Consider the following 27,748-nt stretch of genomic DNA (forward strand, 5'->3'; position numbering starts at 1 on the left):
CAGAATGTCAGCTACTATGGACGGTATAGTGTCAGGCTTTCTAACCCGTGCATACCTAACTACTGGCTGGGGAAAACAGACTCTGCATGGGGCCTGGGGCCAGGGGTGGGAAAGGGAATGAAAAGAGAGAGCTACTTGGCAGGGGACAACTAGGAGTCCTTCCTTATGTGGGCTACAAGCATCAAACTGAACATGCTCAAAAAACACCCCCTCCCCCTACACACACACACACACACACACACACACACACAGAGGAAAGGCTGCAGCAATGTAACCATACTTATATGACCAAGAGCCTTCAGGCCCCAGAGTTCTTTGGAGTACATCTTTTCCGAGCTCACGAGCCTACTCCATTTTCTGAAGGGCTTTCTTGTTCTTAATAAAGCATTAAAGCATCTCTATTTCTTCGCCCCCCCCCCCCCCCCGTCACAAGTACTTATTACTTTTATTCATAACAAATTATTCCCGGTTTCTTCAGCTCAAAAGTTCTTTGAGACAATTCCATCAGGCTTAGCCAATCAGAGAATAGAATCATCTGACTCACCCATTTTACGAATAGCCCCACAGATGCCATAGGTTTTAAAGTGGCCATTAAACTGGCCTATGCCCCGTCAGCTTCAGCCACATTCATCTGGATGGTCCTTGGCAGCAATGATGTGGTTGCTCGCAGAGCATTTCTGTGGCATGTACAGGTCCAAAAACTGGCCAGCCCTCTCACCAGTTCAGTGAGAGTGTAGAAACCCTCTATTGCTATTGCTAACCATGTGCCTCTGGTCCAAGTCTTTGCTCTGGATCACAAAAGCCTGGAACCGTCAGCAGCCACCCTGAGACTCAGATCCACACCTAAAACACCAGTGGCCTAGCACCTGCTTCCTCTTTTCTTCTTCCCAAGTCTTTCTTGGTTATAAGACAGGGGGTGGTGGTGGGGGGGGGGTTCTTTGTAAAGAGGATGGCACTGAGAAGGAGGTGGCCAGTGGTTACTGATGCTGCCTGTCTCCCTTATACCAGCCACATGCCCCAGCCGTCCACTAGAGCCACACATATCATCCAGGACTCTTCTCTGTGGGAGCCACAGCTTCCCAGACAGCTCTCTCCATCTCCAAGTGCTACCAGCACCTGGGCGATTTGTTTCACATTACTCTTGTAAAGTTGCTGCCTCTCCCCCAGCCGCGTCAGCATGCCTCCCCTCTTCTTCTGAGAGAGCCAAGAGAAACTATTAAAAATGTGTTTGAAATTACACGTTCCCCCAGTCTCCTTGACAGAGGAGCTTTGCAGAGCTCGTTAAGAAAGCTGGAGAAAGTTCCTCTGCACATTTCTGGGCTTATTCTCCATGTGTTGCTCGGCTAATGGGATGTGACGCTGGACACCCTGATCCAAGACAAAATGGCTGCCTAAGTCGGGGCTTTCATTCTACAGCAGCAGACGTGGCTACCATTTTGGCCAATTGCAGAAGAGATGCGAGCCAAGGGGACAGAGACCAAGGGTTTTGGAATGTGGCTCCTCTCCTCCCTCCTTTTCTTTCAGAGGTTGGATGGCTGGATACGGCTTCTTTTACAGCTTCGCTCCAACTCTGTAAAGCCGAGCTCAACCAGAACTGGACTATGTGGCTTGTAAATAATCTCCTACAGGAGCCTCCCTAAGTGGAAGCAGCCGGTTCCATTCAATTTTCTCCTCTGATTACCATCAATGACCTCCAGACAGCTCAATCCCTTGCATAATCGCCAGGCAGAGCAGAGCCTCCCCGTTGCCTCTGTTGGAAGGAATGCCACACTTGACCTTCTCCCTTGCTTCTGTGCTAACATAACTCTGAGAAACAGCCCGGCTCCGCGCTGGAACCGTCAGGGGAAACTCCGCAGCATGGCTTCACATCTTCTCCAGCAGCTGTGAGCACCTGGAAAGCATGCTTCTGCGTAGATCCACTAGAAGTCAGCTTCCCTGCCCTCCGTGAAAGGCACCTTTCCCTGGAAAAACAAGGAAGCCCAGTGACATTTCTAGAACGCAAAACCCAAAACAAGACCATTTGACCTTGAGCCATGGAAAGAAGTTTAACAAGCAAAAGCTAAAACATGCTAACATTCTCTCACAAGTAGTGTGTGGGAGACCATCAGGGGAAACTTTAAAACCCATTTAAAATTCCGGGTTTACAGTATGTGATAAATTTCCACAACAGAGAGAAAAGGGATAACCCAGCCCCGTGACTTCATCTTGATTTAAGATGCCATTGTTAGCCGAGCTGGCTTCCGTAGAAAGGAAGGTCTGCTTTCTCATGGGGAATTCTGCTTCTTTTGGACTAAAAAAAACCTGGAAGAGAAAGAAAATGTGAAATTTTCTCTGAGTTACATAAATCCTATGTTGTTTACAGGACATTATATACTCCACTAAATGCTAAGTCAAGGGTTATAGAAAAATTTCCAGAAAAGAAATTCCTAGCCTCTATCCACCCTTCTGAAAGGACCATTTCTACAACTCTCTTACTTTTCTTTCCTTTTAAATTTTTATTTAAAGCAAGAACCAAACCCGATTCATCAGATATCATTGGGGAAAATTTCCCTCCTAGATTTTCTCTCCCCAAGTTCTAAGCTCAGTCATACACAAAATGCAAGACTTTCAGCTGGCACATTTGTTGCCTATAAGATTAACATACATGTGTGTAGGTATATACATATATGTATGTATATGTCAAAAATTTTCAAGTCAATACCAACTTTCTTTCAAGGAGTTGTCCTAATACCCCAGACTTTAAACTGGAGAAACAAGCGCCGATCTTGTAACTTCACAGCCGCTATGGCTCCATCTGATTAAACCACACACCCAGAGACTTGTCTTCTAGGCACCAGAACAGTCTGTGGAGTGGGTCCTACCTTCTTCCTCCTTTGAATTACAAAGCACATGAAAGGAGGTGGGAGTCAGTTTAGGTGAGTGAGGGTCTGCTCAGGTCCCCAGGGCAGTGTCTGGCTCATTCATTCCGTCATCCTTTCATTCACGGTCCCTGGGTTTAGGTGTGTCTCAGTTTCTTCTGCTGCTGAAATCAAATCATCTTACAAAAGCACATCAAAGGGTAAAGTATGTAATCTGCCTACAGGTGAATGGTAGAATCTATTATGGAGGGAAGTCAAGGCAGCAGGACCTTGAAGCAAGTAGTCATATTACATCCACAATCAATAAGCAAAGAGGGAGGACTTTATCTACTGGTCTACACCTTTTCTGTATACATACACAGCCCAAAATCCCACCCAGGGGATGGAACTGCCCACAGTGGGCATGTCCTACTCCCTCCATTAGTAATAATCCAGGTAATTTCCTTCGGGACGCCCAGGGATTCATCTTCCAGCTGATAATGTTAATGGCTGCAAGGTCTGAGTACTCCTATGCTGTGTGTTGATGTCTTTCCTTGTCACCTGGTACTATTTTGGGAGCTGCCTGGGGAAGTTGTTGGGGGTTGGTTCTAATGCAGTGTCTTCTTCTGACTCCCAAAAAACCACTCTTCCAGATCTGAGGGTCCCTGCCCCTAGGTGGCTTCAAGCTATAAGAAAGAATTGTCTTACAGCCAATGGCTGGGCAGAAAGAAAGAGGCGGGGCTTTTAGATTGTGCAGGTGAGGGGCTGGGCAGAGGAGAGATAATGGCCATGACAGGGAAGGAAAAAGATGGAACTTAAAGGCCTGCTAGCATGAAGAGTCCAGGAAAGTGGCCTAGAGCCACTTCCTCGGTCGGGTCTGGAGTAGCAGAGATGAAATATAGATTTTTAAAAGATATTAACTCAGGAATACTGGAGGGAGTGGGGTTATTTGTTTGTTTGGTTGGTTTTTTTGTCTGTTTGTTTGTTGGTTTGTTTTGTTTTTTAACTGAGGGGAGGATTAGAAATGCCCGGCCATTGAGCTAATCAAGGCATAACAAAATTAGCTTCTATGTGTTTGTGAATACAGAGGGCTCTGTCTGAAAGAGCGACCCCCACCCCCTGGGAGCCAAGCAGTTTAACTAATTCACTGCCACAGGAAGTAGTCGTTCGGCTCTTGTTCATGGAAGACGTGCTTTGCCCCTGGTCCCTTCCGTTTGTCTTGATCTACTTGCTAGATAAGACATTCAATCCACACTCCCTCCAGAGCCAGCCAATTATGGTTCACAGCTTCTGAAATTTTCAGTTGTCCTCTTGTCTCTATGAAATGCTAGCACAGCTGCACTGTTTCTGTGTAACAAACAGTCTCCCCACACAGTAGGCTGCTGTATAAGAAACAAATAGGCTCTCCATACTACGGCTGCTATGTAGAAGACAGAAAGGGCTTTCTGCTTTCCTGGTATTTAAATTCTGGGTGCAGGAATGGGCCGAGGGAAAGACATTTTCTACCAAAACTTAAAAGGTCTAGACAACATTACACTGCTAAGCCTTGTGAAGAAAGTCAAAAAGGTGACGTGTTTCTGAGTACAGCCCTGAGGTGGGAGAGTTGGTAGGAAACCATAAGAGGGTGTTTTCAGAGACACTTCCCCTGAAGAGAGATGTGTGAGAGGGTTAGGAGTGCCCACCTGAAGCACAACTTCACAAACAAAGAGACCAGTAGTAAGATGTTAAAAGAATACTCTCTAAGGAACAAATCAGGAGGCTGTGAGGGAAGTTCACTGGGACCCAGGGTGAATGGATATGAGGTGGGGCAGCAGAGAAGGCTGAAAGAACACCAGCGCAGATCATGGTGGTAGTGTAGGCCATGGCCATGCCTAGGTTTTGCTCCTAGGTCATGGTAACTCTAAGAAATGATAAAGCAACCAGAACAATGGTATGACTTCTTTAAGGGGGGGGGGCATATAACCCTGCCAGGAGACTCAATGGTATACTAGTTTATGATCTGAAAACTCACAACAGCTCAGCATCTGGCCTAAGCAGTGGGGTTCCTCACTGACTTCTTCATAGCAGCTGTTTCATGTGAAGATGGATAGGGAACAAGTTTAGAGCTGGTGTTTAAGCTATTCTTCAAAGCTCTCCAATCTAGGGAACTGCACCCAGAGCAGACCTACAACACTCACTCCTACAACACTCAGAGGGAGCCCTACTCCCAGGTGCTCTGTTCCGAATCACTAAGGATCACAGATGCTTTGACAGACCCACAATCACAAGGTCACAGGATCACAGAGGAAGCTCTACTTTTAGAAAGACAGACACACCCAGGATCACTGGAGTTCTGACACTCAAGTTCACAGTTGAGAGCTACATCTTTCCCAATACCCAACACAACTGGGACCCCCACAGGAACCAGGAAAACACAAAACCCTACCCAGCCAGAGGCACAGGTTCCTTCCTGCTTGTACCTGTCCCTGGTGCAGACACAGGGATCTGGCTCCCCACCTACTCCTGCAACACCCAGAAAAAGCTTGACTCCCAGGAGCTCTGACACAACAGAATCTTAGGAGCTTGGTCACACCACGATATCTGGATCCCAGAGGCAGCTTGACTCCCAGGAGCTTGGACAGACCCAGGATCTTAGGATCATAGCATCTCAGAATCATAGGATCACAGAGACAGCTGGACTCCAAGGAGTTCTGACACAACCAGAATCATAGGAGGGATAGGTTCCAGCCAGATACAGCAAGGGTAGTTAGCATTAGAGACAACCAGATGTCAAAAAGCAAGCACAAGATTATAAGCAACAGAAACCAACTTGACAACATCAGAATCCATTTCTCCCGCCACACTAAAGCCTAGATACCCTAATACACTTAAAAAGCAAGATTCAGATCTAAAATCCCATCTCATGAATATGATACAGAAATTTCAGAAGGACATAAATCGCTCTCTTAAAGAAATACAGAAGAACACAGGTAAACAAGTAGAAGCCCTTAAAGAGAAAACAAAAAAAGAAAAGAAAATCTCTAAAAGAAATAGAGGAAAACACAATCAAATAGGCAAAGGAATTGAACAAAACCATCCAGAATCTAAACATGGAAATAGAAATATTAGAGAAAACACAAAGGGAGACAACCCTGTAGATCAAAAACCTAAGAAAGAGAACAGGAGTCACAAATGCAAGCATCACCAACAGAATAAAAAAGACAGAAGAGAGAATCTCAGGCACCGAAGAAGGCATTAACACAACAATCAAAGGAAGAAAGCAGAAAAAAGCTCATAACTCAAAACTTTCCAGAAATCCAGGACACAATGAAAAGATCAAACCTAAGAATAATAGGTATAGAAGAGAGTGAAGATTCTCAACTCAAAGCGTAAGCTAACATCTTCAAAATTATAGTAGAAAACTTCTCTAACCTAAAGAAAGAGATGCTCATAAACACACAAGAAGCCTACATAACACCAAAAAGATAAAACCAGAAATGAAATTCCTCATGTCACATAATAATTAAAACAACAAATGCACGGAACAAAAAAAGAATATTGAAAACAGTAAGGGGAAAAGGTCAAGTGACATATAAAGGGAGACCCATCAGAATCACACAGACTCCTCAACAGAAACTGTAAAATCTAGAAGATCTGAGGCAGATGTTATTCGAATCCTAAGAAAACAAAAATGCCCAAGCTATTATTATATCCAGCAAAACATGCAATTACCATACAGGGAGAAACCTAGCTATTCCATGACAAAACCAAATTTAAACTATATCTTTCCACCAATCCAGCCTTACAGAGAACAGTAGAAGGAAAACTTCAAAACAAGAGGGAAAATGCATCCTAGAAAAAGCAAGAAACTAATTTTTTCACAGCAAACCCAAAATAACAGGAAGCACCAATCACTGGTTCTTAATATACTTTAATGTCAATAGATTCAATCCTCCAATAAAAAGACATAGACTAGCAGATCGGATATGAAAACAGGACCCAATAATTTGCTGCATCAGGAAACATATCTTAGTGACAAAGACAGATATTACCTCAAAATATAAGACAGGGAACATCTTTTCCAGGCAAATGGTAATGAGAAACAAGCTGAGCTGTAGTAGCTATTTCAATCAAATAAACTTTCCAAAAAAAATATGGGGAAAGACACTACATACTCATCAAAGAAAAAAAATCCACTAGGAGAAATTCTCAATTCTGAACATCTATGTCCCAAATGGAAGGGCACCCACATATGTAAATGAAACATTACTGAAGCTCAAAGCATACAATGAACCTCACACAATAATAGATTTTAACACCCCACTCTCATCATGGAAACAGAAACTAAACAGAGACACAGTGAAACTAACAGAAGTTATGAGCCAAATGGACTTAACAGATATATAATGAACATTTTATCCTAAAACAAAAGAATATAACTTCTTTTCAACACCTTGTGGTACCTTCTTCATAATCAGTCACAAAACAGGCCTCAACATATGCAAGAAGATTGAAATACTCCCATGCATTCTATCAGATCACCATGAACTAAGGCTGCTCTTCAACAGCAATAAAAACAACCGGAAACCAACATACACATGGAAGCTGAAAAACTCTCTACTCAATAATAACTTGGTCAGGGAAAAAATAAAGAAAGAAATCAAAGACTTTTTAGAATTTAATGAAAATGAAGGCACAACATACCCGAACTTATGGGACACAAGGAAGGCAGTGGTAACAGGAAAACTCGCAGCTCTGAGTGCTTCCATAAAGAAATTGGAGAGAGCGTACACTGGCAGCTTCACTCCACATATGAAAGCTTTAGAACACAAAGAAGCAAATACATCCAAGAGGAGTAGACGGCAGGAAATAATCAAACTCAGGGCAGAAATCAACGAAGAAGACACAGCAAGAAGAAGAACAGCAACAAAGTACACAAAGAATCAGGAAAACCAGGAGCTGGTGCTTTGAGAAAATCAACAAGATAGATAAACCCTTAGCCAGACTAACCAGAGGCACAGAGACAGTGTCCAAATCAACAAAATCAGAAATGAAAAGAGACATAACAACAGAAACTGAGGACATTCAAGAAATCATCAGATCCTACTACAAAAGCCTATACTCAACAAAACTGGGAAATCTAGACAAAATGAATGACTTTCTACACAGGTACCAAGTACCAAAGTTGAATCAGGATCAGACAAACCATCTAAACAATCACATAACCACTAAGGAAATAGAAACAGTCATTAAAAGTCTCTCAATCAAAAAAATTTCCCAGGAACAGATGGTTTTAGTGCAGAATTCTACCATACCATCAAAGAAGATTTAATACCAATACTTCTCAAGGTATTTTATAAAATACAAACAGAACAAACAGTACCTAATATATTCTATGAAGCCACAGTTACACTAAGACCTATGCCACACAAACTCCAAACAAAGAAAGAAAATTTCAGACCAATTTTCCTTATGAATATTGATGCAAACATAATAAAATTCTTGCAAACCAAATCCAAGAACAAATCAGAACAATCATTCACCATGATCAAGTAAGCTTCATCCTCGAGATGCAAGGATAGTTCAATATACAGAAATTCATCAACATAATCCACTATATAAACAAACTCAAAGAAAAAAATCACATAATAATCTCATTAGATGCTGAAAAAGCCTTTGACAAAATACAACACCCCTTCATGCTAAAAGTATTGGAGAAAATAGGAATTCAAGGTCTATAATAAAAGCAATATATAGCAAGCCAATAGCCAACATCAAATGAAACAGAGAGAAACTGGAAGCAATCCCAGTAAAATCGGGGACAAGACAAGACTGCCCACTCTCCCCCTATCTATTTAGTGTAGTACTTGAAGTTCTAGCCAGAGCAATTAGGCAACAAATGGAGATCAAAAGGATACAAATTGGAAAGGAGGAATCAAGATACCACTGTTTGAAGATGACATGATAGTGTACATAAGTGACTCAAAAAAAATCCACAAGAGAATTCCTACAGCTGATAAACAACTGCAGCAAAGTGGCTAGACACAAAATTAATTCAAACAAATCAGCAGTGTTCCTCTACTTAAAGGATAAATGGGCTGAGAAAGAAATCAGGGAAATGAACCCCTTTACAATAGTCACAAATAATAGGAACTATTTAGTGTGACACTAACTCAGCAAGTGAAAGATCTGTATGACAAGAGCTTCAAGTCTCTAAAAAAAGAAGTTAAAGAAGACCCCAGAAGATGGAAAGATCTCCCATCTTCATGGATCGGCAGAATTAACATTGTAAAAATGGGCATCTTACCTGAAGCAATCTACAGATTCAATGTAATTCCCATCAAAATTCATACTCAATTCTTCACAGAGATAGAAAGAGTAATTCTAAAATTTATCTGGAATAACAAAAAAAAGGATATCAAAAACCATTCTCAACAATAAAAGAACTTCAGGAAGAATGACCATCTCTGACCTCAAGCTGTACTACAGAGAAATTGTGATAAAAACCACATGATGGAAAGAACCCAGATGGCCTTCAACAGAGAAATGGATAGAGAAAATGTACGTTTTCACAGTAGAACAATACTCAGCTATTAAAATAATGACTTCATGAAATTCTTAGGCAAATTAATGAAATTAGAAAATATAGTCCTGACTAAGGTAACCCAGTCACAAAAGAACACACATGGTATGCACTCACTGATAAGTCGATATTAGTCCAAAAGCTTGGAATACCCAAGAAACAATTAACAGACCAAATGAAGCACAAAAAGATGGAGGACCAAAGCATGGATGCTTCAGTCCTTCTTAGAAGAGGAAAAAATACTCAAGGGAGGAACTATGGAGACAATGTGTGGAACAGAAACTGAAGGAAAGGCCATCCAGAGACTGCCCCATCCCATACATAGACACCAAACCCAGACACTGTTGCAGATACCAAGAAGTGCATGCTGACAGGAGTCTGATATAGCTGTCTCCTGAGAGGCCCTGCCAGAGCCTGACAAATACAGAGGCAGATGCTCACAGCCAACCACTGGACTGACATGGAGTCCCAAATGAAGGAGTTAGAGAAAGAACTGGAGGATCTGAAGGGGTTTGAAACCCATAGGAAGAACAACAATATCAACCATCCAGGCCCCTAGATCTCCCAGGGACTAAACCACCAACCCATGGCTCCAGCTTCATATGTAGCAGAGGATGGCCTTATCAGGCATCAATGGAAGGAGAGGCCCTTGTCCTCTCAAGGCTAAGTGGGTGCCCCAGTGTAGGGGAATGCCAGGGTGAGGAAGTGAGAGGGACTGAGTGGTTAGTTGGGGGAGCATACTCACAGAAGCCAGGGGAGGGGATATGGGAGAGATGGTTTCTGGAGGGGAACTGGGTAAAGTAATAACATTTGAAGTGTGAATTTAAAAAATATCCACCAAAAAGTAAAAAAAGAAAACCATATGGTATTGGTACAGAGATAGACAGGTAGATCAATGGAATATAATTGAAGACCAAGAAACGAACCCACACAATATGGAGCCGAAACCATCCAATGGAAAAAAGACAGCATATTCAACAAATGGTGCTGGTTCAACTGGAGGTCAGCATGTAGAAGAATGCAAATTGATCCTTTCTTATCTCCTTGTACAAACCTCAAGTCCAAGTAGATCAAGGACCTCCACATAAAACCAGATATACTGTTTTTAATAGAAGAGAAAGTGAGAAAGAACTTTGAACATATTAGCACAGGGGGAAATTTTCTAAACAGAACACCAATGGCTTATGATCTAAGATCAAGAATCCACAAATGGAACTTCATAAAACTGAAAAGCTTCTGTAAGGCAAAGGACAATGTCAATAGGACAAAACAGAAATCCACAGATTGGGAAAAGATCTCTGGCAATCCTACATTTGATAGAGTGCTAATATCCAATATATACAAAGAACTCAAGAAGTTAGATTCCAGAGAATCAAACAATCCTATTAAAAAAAATGGGGACAGGGCTAAACAAAAATTCTCGACCAAGGAATGTCAAATGGCTGAGAAGCACCTAAAGAAATGTTCAACATCCTTAGTTATCAGGGAAATGTAAATCAAAACAACCCTGAGATTCCACCTCACACAGTCAGAATGGCTAAGACTAAAAACTCAGGTGACAGCAGATGTTAGTGAGGATGTGGAGAAAGGGGAACACTCTTCCATTGCTGGTGGGATTGCAAGCTGGTACAACCACTCTGGAAATCAGTCTGGCAGTTCCTCAGAAAATTGGACATAGTACTGCCTGAGAACCCAGCTATACCACTCCTGAGCATATACTCAAAAGAAGCTCCAACATATATATAACAAGGGCATATGCTCCATTATGTTTATAGCAGCCTTATTTATAATAGCCAGAAGCTGGTAAGAACCCAGATTCCTTCAATAGAAGAATAGATACCGAAATTGTGGTACATTTACACAACGGAGTACTACTCAGCTATTAAAAACAATGACTTCATGAAATTCACAGGCAAATGGATGGAACTAGAAGCTATCATCCTGAGTGAGGTAACCCAGTAAGGGTAAGAACTGTAGGAGCGGAAGGGATTTTCAACTTCATAGGATGAACAATACCAACCAACCAGATCCCTCAAAGCTCCCAAGGACTAACCCACAACCAAAGAGTACACAGGGTGTACCCATGGTAACTTTGATTCTGGTTTAATCTCTCTCTCTCTCTCTCTCTCTCTCTCTCTCTCTCTCTCTCTCTCTCTCTCTCTCTCTCTCTCTCTCTCTCTCTCTCTCTCACACACACACACACCCAACCAACCAAGCAAACAAACAAAAGCTCCCAAGGACTAACCACAACCAAAGAGTACACAGGGTGTACCCATGGTAACTTTGATTCTGGTTTAATCTCTCTCTCTCTCTCTCTCTCTCTCTCTCTCTCTCTCTCTCTCTCTCTCTCTCACACACACACACACACACACACACACAACCAACCAAGCAAACAAACAAAAGCTCCCAAGGACTAACCCACAACCAAAGAGTACACAGGGTGTACCCATGGTAACTTTGATTCTGGTTTAATCTCTCTCTCTCTCTCTCTCTCACACACACACACACACACACACACACACACACACACACAACCAACCAAGCAAACAAACAAAAGCTCCCAAGGACTAACCCACAACCAAAGAGTACACAGGGTATACCCATGGTAACTTTGATTCTGGTTTAATCTCTCTCTCTCTCTCTCTCTCACACACACACACACACACACACACAACCAACCAAGCAAACAAACAAAAGCTCCCAAGGACTAAACCACAACCAAAGAGTACACAGGGTGTACCCATGGTAACTTTGATTCTGGTTTAATCTCTCTCTCTCTCTCTCTCTCTCTCTCTCTCTCTCTCTCTCTCTCTCACACACACACACACACACACACACACACACACAACCAACCAAGCAAACAAACAAAAGCTCCCAAGTTGTGTGTCAGCAGCAGAGGACAAAGGGGCTGCATGGTTCCTAGTGTTTGTCTAGGTGAGTTTATGCAGCAGAGGACAGCATTGTCTGGCATCAGTGGGAGGAGAGGCCTCTGGTCCAGCAAAGACTTGTTTTCCCAGTGTAGGGGAACGCCAAGGTGCTGAGGTAGAGAGGGTGGTTGGGAGAGAGAGCACCTTCATGGAGGCAATGGGAGGGGGAGGAGGATGGGATTGTGGGAAAGGGATAACATCTGAAATGTAAATGCAGAGAATTTCCAATAAAAAAAAGAAAAGACAATGTTTTATGAAATCAATGCTATATAATACTAAATCAATACCACGATCTCTGACAAATCCCAACTCCCTATTAACCCTTTCCAGAACTTTAAAAAGGAAGAACTCTTGTTCTAAAGTGCATCACGAAACCTTACTGTTGGGGTGACATTCTGCTAGCTTTTGTTTAGAAACATGCTTTGTACAGCCATGTCAGTTGTCTGCAAGACAAATGTTATATGTACCATTAAAAGTACATATAACTGTGGCCGAGGTAAAAATCTACACACCAATCCCCGGCCTGAACCAAAACTGTCAACGTGGGTACATCCTCTGCTGAGGCTCGGGCTCCGCCTCTTTAAGAAGGGACTCTCGTTGTCCTGAGGATTTAGAGTTGAAAAAAAAAAACTGTACCAAAGAGAAGGGTGAGAAGAACAGTCTGAGGGTGTCCACACAGGGATGCGGGTGTGAAGAATGATGTGAGCCTGTCTATACTAGAGTGTTGGGGTGAGAAGAGCAATCTAAGCATGTCCACGCAGCGTGAGAGTGACAGGACTACTAATTTGGAGTCATTAGTCTTCTTGCATTAGGGTGACTGTGAAGAAGACCAGACAAGGGCAAACCCACAGGCAGCACAGACACGTGTCACACGTGTCACACACTCTAGATGTGGAGTCTGACTTACTTCTCCACTGGGAAGGGGAATATGAGATCCGGCTGCCACTCTAGCGGGAGCCTCCAGACTCTTCTTCTGGCCAGACAATGGTTTGAATGCTCTGGGGACCAGGCCCCCCACCCCCAAAATAAATAACGGGAAGATTTGACTTCCTACAGTGCCGTTTTTTGGAAAAGCAGGAGAGAAAAGAGAACAGATCTCTCCTGCCATGATCTAGTTTGTGTAATCGGATAATGTTTGGCACGTTCAAATCAAATACAAGCAAAAGAAATAGTTTTTCCAAAGAGAAGCTGGTTTACAGGAGGCTGTGGGGCCCACCCGAAGAGGATGCAGAAGAGGACAGAGCCATTTCAACTGATAAACTTGCCACAGCAGAGACAGGTATATAAGTATGCACGTTATTCACAGTTTAGAGCATGTGATCTTTGTTCCTGTGGGTGAGAAGTACGTCACAGAGCACTAACGACGGAGAGCCAGTGCAGCACTGAGCACCGTATCTGGAAGCCTGTGGATGAGGGCTGTGCCTGTGGTGCTGATGGCGGTCCATAGAGTTGGCCATGTTTAATGAAAAACGGCTCCTTTCTCCTCAGTGAGTGGAAGGCATTGAAGCAACAAACCTCAAATCAGTGAAGGGAATTCACTACCCCAGGAAGATTCTAGAGCCGAGTTGCACTCTGAGGCAGTCTTCCTACACAGGGAAAGAACAGAGTTTAAGGACGCGGATAAATTGTGTGTACAGCCTGCCTATCTGCTGAGTTATTCAGGAAGCTGCTAGACTTCTGGAGTCCCCTTGGGGACACTATTTAGCGACCGTTTTCCTCCATGAATGGAATTTCCTCAGAAACGGTTGTTACTTATTCAAGACAAAACGGTGTAGGATATTTGTACTGGTTAGTTTTTGTCAGCTTGACTCAATTAGAATCACCTAGGAAGACAGAACTTCAGGAATGTCTTCATCAGATTGGCCTTTAGACGTGGCTTGGAGTCACTTTGCTGGCTAATGATGATGAGGAAGAGCCCAGTTCATGTGGACAGTGCTACCCCTGGACAGGTGGTCCTGGCTTGTATAAGAAAGCGAGCTAAGCCAGCCATCTAGAACAAGCCAGAAAGCAGTGTTTCCTCGAGGGAACTCCAGCTCCTGCCCCCGGCTTCCTGCTTTTGAGTCCCACCCTAGTGCCCCCAGATTCCTGCATTGAGCTCCTTTCCTGGTCTAATGAAGGCTGTGATGTGGAAGTGTAAGCCCAATGAACTCTTCCCTCTCCTAAGTTGTTTTTGGTCAGCGATCTACCACAGCGACAGAGAGGCAAACCAGGTTGAAGCTGAATGAGCTCAGAAGCATGAAGTGTACCTATTCCAGCAAGGTACAGCCAGGGTCCTCTGGACAGCTGGAGCAGCGGGTGAGCAGGTCACTGCCCTCTCACAGGGCACAGCCAACTTCCTCCAGCTGGGAGGCACAACTTTCGGCCCAGGTGGAATGTGCAGAACTGAGCAGGCCTCTTGTCCTGGTACGTGTCCTGCTAGTGGGACTTGAGGTGCTGGACTTGAGGTGCTGGAGGGGGAGGTGCTAGCTTTCTGTGATCACGTCCTGCAATGTTCTTTGTCCCAACAGAAACTGAGGAGAAGCTTGGTGCAGCAGAGCCAGATGTCTTTCATGGTAGGGGACCATGAGAGAAGTGAAGGAATTCATATACGTGTGTGTGTGTGTGTGTGTGTGTGTGTGTGTGTGTGTGTGTGCATTTCTATCCATATGTCTGTTCTAGAAAATTATCAGCACACTTGAGGTGGGTTGTGTCCTCTCTAAATCCACTTTGAGTGGGCCTAATATCCTATTGTAAATCAGACTTTCTGTTTAAAAAATGATTTATTTTATTGTTTGGATTGAATGTGCCAAGCACTTTTGAATTACACAAACTAGGTCACAGTAAGGGAGCTATTTTTTTTTCTTCTTTCACTCTTCTAAGAAGTTTTTATTGATTGTTGGGAATCAAAATCTTTCTATGCTGGTCCCACTTATTATTTGGGGAGCAAACTAACAACCTTTTGCTAGACACCCAACCTTTTAGAAAACAAAGCTCTTGGATTAACAAAGGTCTGTGTGGAATACCAGTGCCTGGAGCCTGCCTGTGACGCCTGTAACTGATTGCCTGTGGCACCTGTGACTGACTGACTGCCTGTGACACCTATAACTGACTGACTGACTGCCTGTGACACTTATGACTGACTGACTGCCTGTGACACCTATGACTGACTGACTGCCTGTGACACCTGTAACTGACTGCCTGTGACACCTGTGACTGACTGCCTGTGACACCTGTGACTGACTGACTGCCTGTGACACCTGTGACTGACTGACTGCCTGTGACACCTGTGACTGACTGCCTGTGACACCTGTGACTGACTGACTGCCTGTGACACCTGTGACTGACTGACTGCCTGTGACACCTGTGACTGACTGCCTGTGACACCTGTGACTGACTGACTGCCTGTGGCACCTGTGACTGACTGCCTGTGACATCTGTGCACAGGGACTGCCTAAGAGCTATAACTCTATAGCACTGGATGTCATAGAACTTGAGAATATGTACAGCTTTGGCTTCCTCATCATGGATGTCTTAAAGACTCAAGGTCTGAACCTCACTTGCCTGGCATTTTGGGGTGTTTGCACCAGCCTGGCCTTGCTGGCCCCAAGAAAATCCACTTGAGGAAGATGCCTCAAGCTACCTTAGAGACTCTTACACATTAGAAAATATAGTCATGGTCTGGAAGCTTTTAAAATGAAGCTTTTGTGGTCCCTTGCAGACGCCATGGAGCTTCTGGGAAATCTGAATTTTTAAACAAGTTCCAGGTACAGGTGGGTGTTGCTTGTCTGAGGACAACACTCTTGAGAGGCTTTGGCTGAGGCCTCCCCTGGTCTGTCACCAGCAGGAGGAGGTTAAAAAAAGTACCTGCTACTTCCCTGAAGTCTTTCCCTTCCATCTGTAAAGTGTAGGGGTAGGAGCAGACTTTACCACTACACACACACATACACACACAAATATACACACATACACACATATACACATACACACATATATACATACACACATACACACATATACACACATACACCTATACACACATACACACATATGCACATACACACATGCACTCATACATACATACACACATACACACACATATACACACATACATACACATACACATATACACACATACACATATACACACATGCACACATATACACACATACACATACACATATACACACATACACACATACACATATATACACATATGCACACACACACATGCACACATACACACACATATACACACACATACACACATATACACACATACACACACATACACACACACACAGCCTAGAAACCAGCCATTTCTTCAGTCTCTGATTTCCACTGGCTCCCGTGTGCCTCTGTTCATTTATCATGGCTGTTTCAGTGGGCTGCTGCTCTGGAAGACCGATCATGGCCTGAACCGGGGTGAGCCAGCAGGCTCAGAGGACTGGAGCCGCATGGGTAGCGTCAATGGTTGGGGAATGCACATAGTCGTTGGTGCTGAGATTGCTAAGGCAGATCTCCATAGGAGAAATGATTTGCAAGGGGAGCTCTGCAGTTGTCTTCAGGTACAGGGCCAAGGATGTACATAGAGTGTAGATCCAATGCCCAGAGGATTCAGAGGTTCCCTCGTCCACAACAACAAAGCCAGGGGTACAACGTGGTTTTCAGTTATGACTCAAGGACAGGATTTCACAGAGGTTCTTAGAAAACCCATGGAGTTTTGTTTGCTTGCTTTTAGCCTCCACCTATCTCCTTCCCCAAAGGATTTTCCCCCTTAAATCATTAAAATACAAACAAAAACTTTCTAACATGGTTCCATCCAAGTGTTCATATTTCTAAGTGTCTTGGACACGCACACCAGGGCCGGTGAAACCCACGCTGGTTTGTTAAAAGGTGACGCCATTTCCTATGTCTCTCGTGGGGACAGGATGGAAAGGCTGTGAGCTTGCTAAGTGTATGAGCAGGACCATGTGGGTGGCTCCTGTGAGAGACACCTGTTTTGCTACTAAGTGTAGGATCACAGACACAGTGTTCTGAAATATGTTCCCAGCTCAACCGGCTGCAACTCCAAGGGCATTTCTAGAGAATTTTGCAGTGACACATCCCAAGCTGTCCAGCAATGGTCTTGGTAAAGAGCATGCACATTAAAGAAGAATAATTTTTCATCAGTGCAGAGCACTCCACGGTGGGGAGGCTCTCCATTCATTCAGTAAGTCTATGGTACACATTGAGGTCAATTTCATTTTTTTTTCTATTATAAGGTCACAATAGAAAAAACACGCTATGTACATGTATATGTGTAAGGGTGCACATACAAATGTGCATGAGTGTGTGTGCATACTTTTATTTTTGAAGCATGAACCCTACAGTTAGTGTAGATAGATTTGTTATGTTCGCTTTACCAATACTGTCATTTTTTGCTATTATTTGATAAATTCATACATGTACATCGTGACTTTATATGTTCCCCCCCACTGTCATTTGTATTGATTTTTTTGTAATGCAGTGAACTTGAGTGTTTGGCCTGACATCACCCAGGTCCTGTGCAGTCCACTGCATCTGCAGAGCACATGCGTGTCCTGTCCTATCCGGTAGACACCGTGTCACAGGGCACTCCTCCTGTTGAGCTCATGCGTGTCTGGTTGTGTTTGGTAGACAGCATGTCACACGGCCCTCCTCCAATCTTCTATGTCCACCGATTTTGTGTGATTCCCCAGCTTTGTGTGGGAGGTTGATACACATGTCCCATTTAGGACTGAACACTCAGTGGTTACTTACTCTCGGCACTTTGGTGGGTTATAGTCTCTGTTACCCACTGCAGAGAGATGCTTCTCTGGTCGAGGTGGAAAATAGCACTTGACTATGGGTAGAAACTGCTCCCCCCATTATTCTTTCTTTAATTTTTGATATTATAGTCATACGATTTCCCTTTCTCCTTTCTCCAAACACTTCTTAATTTCCTTCCTCGACCTTTTTCAAATCCATAGCCCTTTCCCATCAATTGTTGTCACATACATACATACTTACAAAAATCATACATTTTCCATAAATACATTAATATGACCTGCTCAGCCTGTATAATGTTGCTTCTTCTGTGTATGTGTCAGGCTGACCGTTCTCACTTTTCCTTGGCTGCCTGTGGTTCTTTGTGTAGGTTGAGGCTTTATGGTCTTCCCACGTCTACTTGGACACGTTCATTTGATCATTATTGCCTTTGTTCAGTCATGTTGATGAGATTTTACTAATTTACCTTCTGATATTACTAGAAAACACAATGCCACAGCAAACCCTCTGCCTCTTCCAATCTTCCCACCCCTCTTCCACAAGAATCCTGAACCTTAGGTTTGGAGTTGTCCTGTAGATGTATCTGTTGGACTGTGCTCTACAATTCTGCATTTTTGTTAGTTGTGTCTTTCTACAATGGTCTCTATCTCTTTCAAGAAGTCTCCTTTATTGGGGGCAGAACTACATTTATCTGCGAATATAAGGACAAATATTTAGGGGGTAGTTAGGGATTGTGCTGGTCTAGCAAGGTGGTGGTTGGAGGTTTTCCTCCAAGATATGACTTCACCAGCCCAGGATAGCTGGCATGGATTTCCTCTTCCTGAGTTTGTCTAGAAGTCCAGTCGGAGAGTTTCTGCTGCCTGCTGGTCATTGTTGTAGTTACAGGGGTTATAGCTGGCTCAGGCTCAGACTGTGTCCCTCCTTTGGAAGTTTTCATGGTGCCTTTGGTACCATAAAAGCTAATTCTCAGGGAGGAGGCACTCAAATAACTTCCAGCACAGGGACCTCTTGGCCCCAGGTCTAAGGAGGGGAGACTCTAATTAGGAATGGGAAGGGAAATGAAGAAGGAGGTGGAAGTTGGAAACATCTCTAACTTTATAAAAGACCCACAATACACATAAGTCATTATATAAATAAACATATTACTATGTTGAAATGAGATTTCCCCATCTGGGCTGACAATGCTCCCTCCAAAAGCCAAAGATGGTCTAACACCAGCCTTGAATCCCTCTTTTGAGTTGTTGGTCAGGATGGCCCCAAACATGACAGGCTGTTAGCATTGCCCTTGGTTCCCCCATACCCTTGGAAGTGGAAGATCAGTCCCTACTGCTGAAGATGCCAATGTCACTTTTTAATTTTGCTAATGAGGCTGAGAGCCACCCTGCAGTCCCCATCCCCCACCTCCTCAGTCCCTGTTCACCCCCCAAAATCTCCACCCCCAACAGCTCAGTCCTCACCCACCACCCGCATTCTGGGGCTGCTTTTCCTTCTCTTTACTGATAGCATAAAATATAGGTTGTGTGGATTGTATGTTTTCTTTTTCTCCCCCCCCCCATGTTTCTTTGTTTCTCTGATTTCTGTTCTGTGGACCCCCAATCACCCTTGTCTTCTTCGTGTATTTGTAGAAGCTGATAAAATTCACATTTGATCTGACACACGTTCAGAGCTGACAAATGCTGTCAGAAGCACTGTTTCCCAGACCTGATCATCTTTAAGTTTGGCCATTGAGAGACACGGGGTTGGATTTCTAGACTGCGATTTTCTTATGGATTCTGGGTTTGCTATAGGCATTCACTACTCACAGCCATAAAACACAAAGTCAAGGACTTTCACCATCTGTCTTACCCCTGAGGTTTTCAAGTGCATGGTGCAAGGTTGGGGCAGTCGGTGTCTTCCATGGGTCCCCTGCTTGGTCTGGAGAACCAAAGTGACACGGTGGCCTCCCCCTCTCCCGGGTCTTTGCCACATCCTTTTGCTTGTAATATTTCTGTAAAGGAATTTAATGGACGTTGTCCTAAAGCATCATGACCAGTTCATGCATATCTACTTCTACACTGAAACTGTAATAAAAATGTTATGATCAAAAGCTTCTCGCCGGATAGAAGTGGTTCGATGGGTAACAGGGCTCGATGTTCAAGAGTGAGAACCTGAGTTTAGATCCTCAGCCAAGTGGGGAAGGGCATCCTGTGCCTGCCATCTCGGGACTGTGGGAAGACAGAGTGGACACAGGAGCAGCACTGAGCTTCAGATCCAAGGAAAGACCTTGCCTCAAGGTAATAAAATGGGGGGCAATGCAGGAGGACACCAGACTTCCTGGCCTGACCTCAGCATAGGTAAACTCTGGAATAACATGCATACACGCCCACACACACACACACACACACACACACACATACATAAGCACTACACACACACACACACACACATACATAAGCACTACACACACACACACACACACACACACACACACACACACAGGTGCGCACGCACATTTTTAATTTTGATTGGGATAAAATCTTCTGTTACAGAGCAGTGGCCCCAAGCTGTTGAGTATCTGCAGGGGCCTGAGAGAACAGGCCCACCAAAGACAAGGCTATGCAGATCACTCTCTCTACCTCAATTCCTTTCCCTTTTCATATACATATATGCTTATATATCCTATCTTTGTATCAGATTTTAATATCAAGGAGGTAACTTGACAAAATAACCAGGAATCTGCATCCTTCAAGGTGCCTGCATCCTTCACGGTGCCTGCATCCTTCACGGTGCCTGCATCCTTTTCAGTTCCTGCATCCTTTTCAGTTCCTGCATCCTTCACAGTTCCTGCATCCTTTTCAGTTCCTGCATCCTTCACAGTTCCTGCATCCTTCACAGCACCTGCATCCTCCACAGTGTTCCCAAACCGTTCATTTAATGGCAATTACAACAGTGCCCTAGGATGAACATTTTACCCTCTTTTTTTATATTTTCCAAATCAACTATACGCAGCCATATTCTCAGTCTATTCAGTGATGAGGTGTGTCTAAGAACGTGTCACATTGACAATTTTATTATTTAGAGAGAAGAATAAGGTTGCCTCACAATTTGAGCATAAGCCTTCTTCCTTTATGAATTGTTCCTGAGAAATTAAGACCTAAGGATTAAACTACAAAGGCAACAGCATCTAAATTTCTCAGTCTAAAAGCTGGTGCTCTTGTGCTGGTTGGTTGAAAACTGAACGTTTACCATTCATGCTCTCCTATGCTCTGTGGCTTTGCCATCAGTGGGTCCTTGGTTGCAGGTGAGTGTGGGTCATTCACCTCTGGAATCCTATGGTTCCCTCTGGACCAGTCGCTGAGTTAGACACGCTGGTGTCTTGTTTTTAAATAAATTTTAAAAAACAGTCGGACATATTTAACAAAACATAAATCATTTGTCAGTTGAGGAGGTGAGCATGTAGGAAGAGGCCCAGGGCAACTGTCACGTAAAGTTAAGTTCCTAGGAGCCAGGGCTCTTACAGGCACATCCGAGGCCAGCATCCATTGCTGTCTGAGACAGGGAAACAGAAGATACTTGTCCAGTCCATGAGGTGCCGGTTCTTCTATGCTGGTGGTCCAGAGAACGCAGCCCAGGAACGTAAAGTCCATTGGAAGGCATCATGCCAGGAAGTCAAATTTGTATCACCATTGAAAGTATGATCAAACAACCAAATAATAGTCCACTGTGACATGTGTGTGCCGTGTTTTTATTATTCAAATAAATAACTATTATTCAAAAGGAAATAGTTCTGTAAAAATTACCTTTGGGGATCGATAGTTGTTATGACTCTTAATCATTGGCCTCACTAGAGCTTCCGGGTGAACTCATGAGTGTACAGGACACTCTGTGAAGGTGAATCCGGGGAGCAATAATTGAGCAGGTTTTATGGCTTCAGGTCTCATTAAGTTTCAGTCACTTTTGAATTTTTTTTTTCTTGTATGTGTTGTAAGATAAGGGTCTCATTTCAAATTTTGACATGTGGAAATTCAGTTTCCCACATCAGTGATTGAAGAGGCTGCCTTTGCTGTGTGTCTTTGTTAGAGATCAGCTTATGTATTCTGTTTGTTGGGTTTTATGCTGTGGTGTTGCTATAGTTTTGGACATAGTTTGAATGAGAAGCTGGGATGAGACCAGCCCCATCTTACTTAATGTTTATTACACCTGTTACTCCTAGTCTTTCTTGTTTTATTAGGGTTTTAGGATTAAAAGAAATAGTTCTGCAAAAATTGCCTTTGGGGATCGATACTTGTTATGATTCTTAATCATTGGCCTCACTAGAGCTTCCGGGTGAACTCCTGGGTGTACACGACACTCTGTGAAGGTGAATCCGGGGAGGAATAATTGAGGCAGATGGGAAACACGCCTGCTGGTGAGAGTATGGCATTTAAAATCATCTCATTATGAATAGATCTTTTGGCTACAAGAAATGTCTGCTCCTGATAGTATCTCCATTCTTTTCAACAAAGGAGGTAAACATCAATGCCTCCACATGGAGTTGCTGCAGTTGTGCTAAGCTAGCCACTGGGCACCTAATGCCCTAATTTCATCTGTATGTCTGTCACGACAGAATAAGCTAGTCCTTCACAGTTCCTGATTCACTTAAGGTCTGTCAGATGGCTCTGGGCCAGAAGGCTGAAGGCAGATGCTCCAACATTTTAAGGAATCAGGGGACTGTTCAGGCAGTCAGGTGTCTCTACGGTTTGTATAAGATGGATGTCTTTGTGATTGCTGAATATTCAGGTGGTATTTAATTCCTTCTCAGATCTCTGACAGGGTTGAAGACTAGTCATAGTGTCACAATTAAACTTAAGTTGTTTAGCATTAAAAATGTTCTAGACCCATGCTCCACCATGTTCATAGCAGCCTTATTTATAATAGCCAGAAGCTATAAAGAACCTAGATGCCCTTAGGTAGATGAATGGATACAAAAATTGTGGTATATTTACACAGTGGAGTACTACTCAGCTACTAGAACCAATGACTTTATGAAATTCCTAGGAAAATGGATGTATCTAGAGAATATCAACTTGAGATAACCCAGTCACAAAAGAACAGACATAATATGTCACTGATAATTGGATACTAGCCCCAGAAAGCTCTGAATACCCCAGAAACAACTCACAGGCCATATGAAGCTCAAAAAAAGAAAGGCCAAAAAGTAGAAGCCTCAGTCTGTAGGGAAAAAAAAAACAACAACAAGTGTACAGCACCCACTCAGAGTGGGGTACTCCTAGACCTTAAATCATTGATAACTCAAGAGCTAAGAAGATAGCCTTGTGGCAATTTTTGTTATTTAAAAATCATTATGTCTAATCTATACACACCAAGAAAACTTTGACTGTTTCCATGTTATGTTCTGTTTTACATGTACTTTATACTTATGATAATTAGTAAGATTTCAGTGCATACTATCAAACCTTTAAAAAATCAAGTACTGACAAAAATATGTTCATAAAGTTTTATGCCAAAATGCTTTTAAAAATCTGTACATGTATCTCTCTTTTTAAAAAATAAAGTTGTAAGAAAAAATATATACATTTTAACTACTTCTAAATTTGAAAAAATGTTCTAGATTTAAAAGGATGGTTTTCAGATGCTCATAAACATTGAAATCAAACATGATTGAGGTACAGAATTCTAACCTCATTAAGTTAGGATAGATAATAAAATACTATATCTAAATTGATAAATATGATGGATTGGGCATTATAAATATATATACATAGATACATATGTATATATGTCATACCTTATAATTTGCATAATTGTTACAATTGTGTTCAATTTATGTTTGAGAGAAGAACACCCAGGAGAGGAGAAAGGACCATGGGTCTGTGGAGCTAAGAGCAGGCCAGATGAAACAAAATAATAATCGCCTGGGTTATTGACAGGAAGGCAGATTCTAACAGCCTGTGGGGTAGAAGTTGTTCAGCTATTGTGCTGTGTAAAGTACATTAAAATATAAAGGCTGTGTGTGTCTTTTATCCAGGAACAGAAATAGTCTAGACCTCATGGTAGGGTCACTTAATATTTTTTACAACAAGAATGGAAGTGGGAAGCACCATATCATAAATAAAGCAGGCAAAGGGGCAAACGCCATGTAAGCAGAGTTCTATGCCAGAGGATTTGCAGATGCTGGGAGTGGAGAAGTTGCCAGGCTGGGTGGAGGGAGGGGAGGAGACATGTGGGCCAGGAGACATGTGAGCTTTCCAAACGGTCCAAAGGCAAAGAGCAGGCAGAGGGAAGCTAGGGAAGAGCAGGAGGCGCTGACCCATGCAAACCCAGCTCTGTGTTTTAAAGGCACCTCTCGGGTTAATGGCCGGCCTGAGACCCCTGTTATAACAAGTACTTACCCAGCTGCACAAGGTTGCTGAACACGGATGACAACCTTAACTTAAAGAACGTAGCCTGCGGCTTGTGAGGGTCAGTTCAGAACTGTTTGTTGTGTGTGTTGTTTCCAAGTGTAAATGTTTCTCTTGTGGAGTTCTCAGGCATACTGACCATGAACATTTCATTTCATGGCATTTTTAAATTAAATTTTTTATAATCAAGGAAGGCATTTGAAGTTGGCAGAGCTGGAGATACCCTGAATCCACTGGCCAAGAAATTACTGCTGCTAATGCCAGCGATGCAGACGCACAACCATGGAGCTCCTCCGCTGACTCCAAAGGCATGACACACAACGGGTGCACCGTAAGCATCACTGACGAGACCTAAGCAAACAGCGGGATGGCGTTCGTATAAGACAGTTCCAGAGAATAAAACTCTGGTGCAACCAACATGCCTGGTGTCTCTTTCCGCTTCCTTCCCTTCGTTCATCCGTGACATTAAGATCACTGGGTTTATGTTCTCTGTAACCTAAATGTCAAAATAGTTGTTTTAACAACTTCATTTCTCTTGGGGAAATTAATCTTGTATGTTTATAGGTTCAGCTGCATGGTCAAACATTATTTTGAGGAGAGGAGGTTTTTTGAGTCAAGTCGGGTTTTAAATAGGTAGACTAAGGAAAACATTGGCCTCCAGGATTAAAGTGGGTCTCATCCAATCAGTTGAAGATCACAGTCAAAGGCTGACCTCACCTGAATGATTTATTTCCTCCTACTGGAACAGGCTTCTAGCTTAACTCAAGCTGCTGGCCACTGCACTCCAACTGGGACATTGGTCCTGGTGATTTTAGACTTTTTCAGTCTCCAGAATGTTATAGTTAGTTCTTCTTCTCCTTCTCCTTCTTCTTCTGGAAATACACTCAAGTTTATAATCAACTAAATGGTGAGCCATAATTTAACCCTATTCATCATCTGTCACACAAAAACCACAGTTATTAAGATCTATAGTAAATCGCTCACATTTTAAAACATTTATCATTACATTATCAAATTTGATAAAACTCTTATCAAAACATCTCAGCATTCAATATAAACCAACTTATTCAAAGTTTAAGGTCCCAACAATAAGAACAACAAAAGTCCAGAGGTGTCGGGTAAATGTTTCCTATTAAATACACAACTTAACATTCGGAGCCACATAAATTCTCACTAAAAGTTGGTTCATTTACAAACGCATTCTTTGTAAACAATTATAACTTCTCCCAACACAATTTTACATTTTTAATCCCTAAATTATTCTCTTAGGTCAACTTGCTCCTATTTGTATATCAAAATTACAGGTTTCCAACCAACAGTCCTTAACAAAAACACACCTAAACATCTAAGCAGGGTGGGCCAGTTAGTTCTTTACAATAAAATAAATGTACTTCAAACACACACACACACACACACACACACACACACACACACAGTGGGGGAGGGAATTCTGTGGAACTTCTAAAGAAGTACTATAAGGCAGACACAGTGACTCGGTCTCAGTGAGAGGTTTCCAGGCCCCTGCCTCTTTAACTTTGAGAAAATGAGCGTGCATATTTGTAAGCCACCAAATTTGTGCTAAGCCATTACAGCAGCAACTGGAATGAATGGTACTTGAACTTTTCACACTGGCTATAGAATCCAGTTTTGTTTCTCATAAAAAGTACATACTGGCTTTTAAAATATATCTTATGAGTTTGGGTATTTTGCCCACATGTATGTGTATGCACTCCTTGTGTCCTGGTGCCCATGGAAGCCAGAACTGGGGATCAGATTCCATGTAATGTTAGAGGGCTCTGCTCTGCCAGTCCTGGGTCCTCTAAAAGAACAGGCTCCAAGCACTTACTAATTTTTGTTATAAAAAGTGACAGGGGACACAGAGTGCTTGTCATTACAATGGTTTCATAGTTTGCAAATGCTTAATCTAGCATTAAAAATGATGTCTGTCCAGCCGTTCATTCAGTAAAGATGCCTGGACCCATCACAGACTGGGGAGACGGTGGTGGTCCTACAAGACTGAACATTAGTGACGTCTGCTGCTCTTTCCTCTCCTCCAAGACACTGCAGCACTTCCTCAGCAGCATGGAGTTCTGAAGCTCTCCTGTGCCCCTTTCACTTGCTTCAAATGCTTGTGTATGCTGCAGGAGTTCTGTGACATCACACCATACCATGATGGTTTCCATGTTCAACATGTCTTATTGCATGCCCTAAACTTTAAGGGCTTTCTTTTGGCTGTTTTTCAGGAGTGATGAACTGGAATTGGCTACACATAAATTTGTTCTTCCATTATCAGACTCCTCTTTCTAGTTTTGCTGAAATAACTGTACTGTCAGTAACTTATTTTTTAATGTATTTTCTTTTATGTGTGTGTTTCATCTGTATGCTTGTCTGAATATCATGTGCATCCCTGGTGCCTGCAAGGGGTAGAAAAAGGCACCAGATCTTCCTGGAGTTACAAACAGGTGCTCTGTGGGTGCTGTGGAAATGAGCTCTCCAGCTTCCGTCGTGGAATTTAAATAGAAGTTTTGCCTGAGTTGATTTAAAAGTAGATATTACTAAGTTATTAGGAGTGGGTGTGCTAAGTATTGAAGGGCCTTGTGTATGCAATCAAACCCACTAAGCTATAGCCCTAGTCCAAATGCCATTTGTTGTGTGACAGCCACTGTGTGATGGTCGCTGAGTTATGGCCACCATATGCTGGCTGCCATATGATAAGGATTTATGATAGTCAGTGTGTGATGGGCACTGTATGATCATACAGGCTCCCACAGACTCATAGTCATCCCTGCGCTTTCTGTCCACAGGTTCCCACATTATCACGGTCATCACTAACAGGAGGCAGGGGGATGACTGTGATGATGTGAGAAGAACCAAGCTGGAATGATACATTGGCATTTGACTCTACTGAGGGGCATTGTGTTCCTGCAGCTGTTATAGACAAGGTGAGACAGTGTGCTCAGACGGACAGTTGGGCCTTCTTTACAATTAGAAAACATTTAATATCTTGCTGAGAAGACCCCAGCATATTGGAGATGCCAGTACCATGGGATGAGCACCAAGAACAGCAGCAGCAGCAGTGGAATGGAGTCAACCAGAGCCTAGAGTACCACAGAGGGCAGAGCTTGAGAAGTGACACCAGCCATTTGGAGGAGCCCAGAAGATCATGTGTAGATCCCAGACACTGGAACAAGAAGCTGTGAAATTGAAATTGCTTTGCAGGCCCCAAAATGTTAAAGATGCCAGAGCCATGGGACACCTGTCAGCATTGTTAACAGGGAG

At 43.0% G+C, this 27,748-nt stretch overlaps 1 pseudogene across 1 annotated transcript; it reads right to left on the bottom strand.

Moving 5' to 3' along the window:
* Positions 1-479: 479 nt before the first annotated feature.
* LOC308421217 (small ribosomal subunit protein eS21-like) lies at positions 480-27,283 on the bottom strand (annotated as a pseudogene). Its single transcript has 3 exons — positions 27,229-27,283; positions 20,798-20,966; positions 480-711 (listed from the first exon to the last, which is right to left on the bottom strand). The product of its transcript is annotated as a small ribosomal subunit protein eS21-like (transcript).
* Positions 27,284-27,748: the final 465 nt, after the last annotated feature.

The sequence above is a fragment of the Micromys minutus genome (assembly GCF_963924665.1).
Source record: "Micromys minutus genome assembly, chromosome: 5".
Classification (NCBI taxonomy): Eukaryota; Metazoa; Chordata; class Mammalia; order Rodentia; family Muridae; genus Micromys; species Micromys minutus.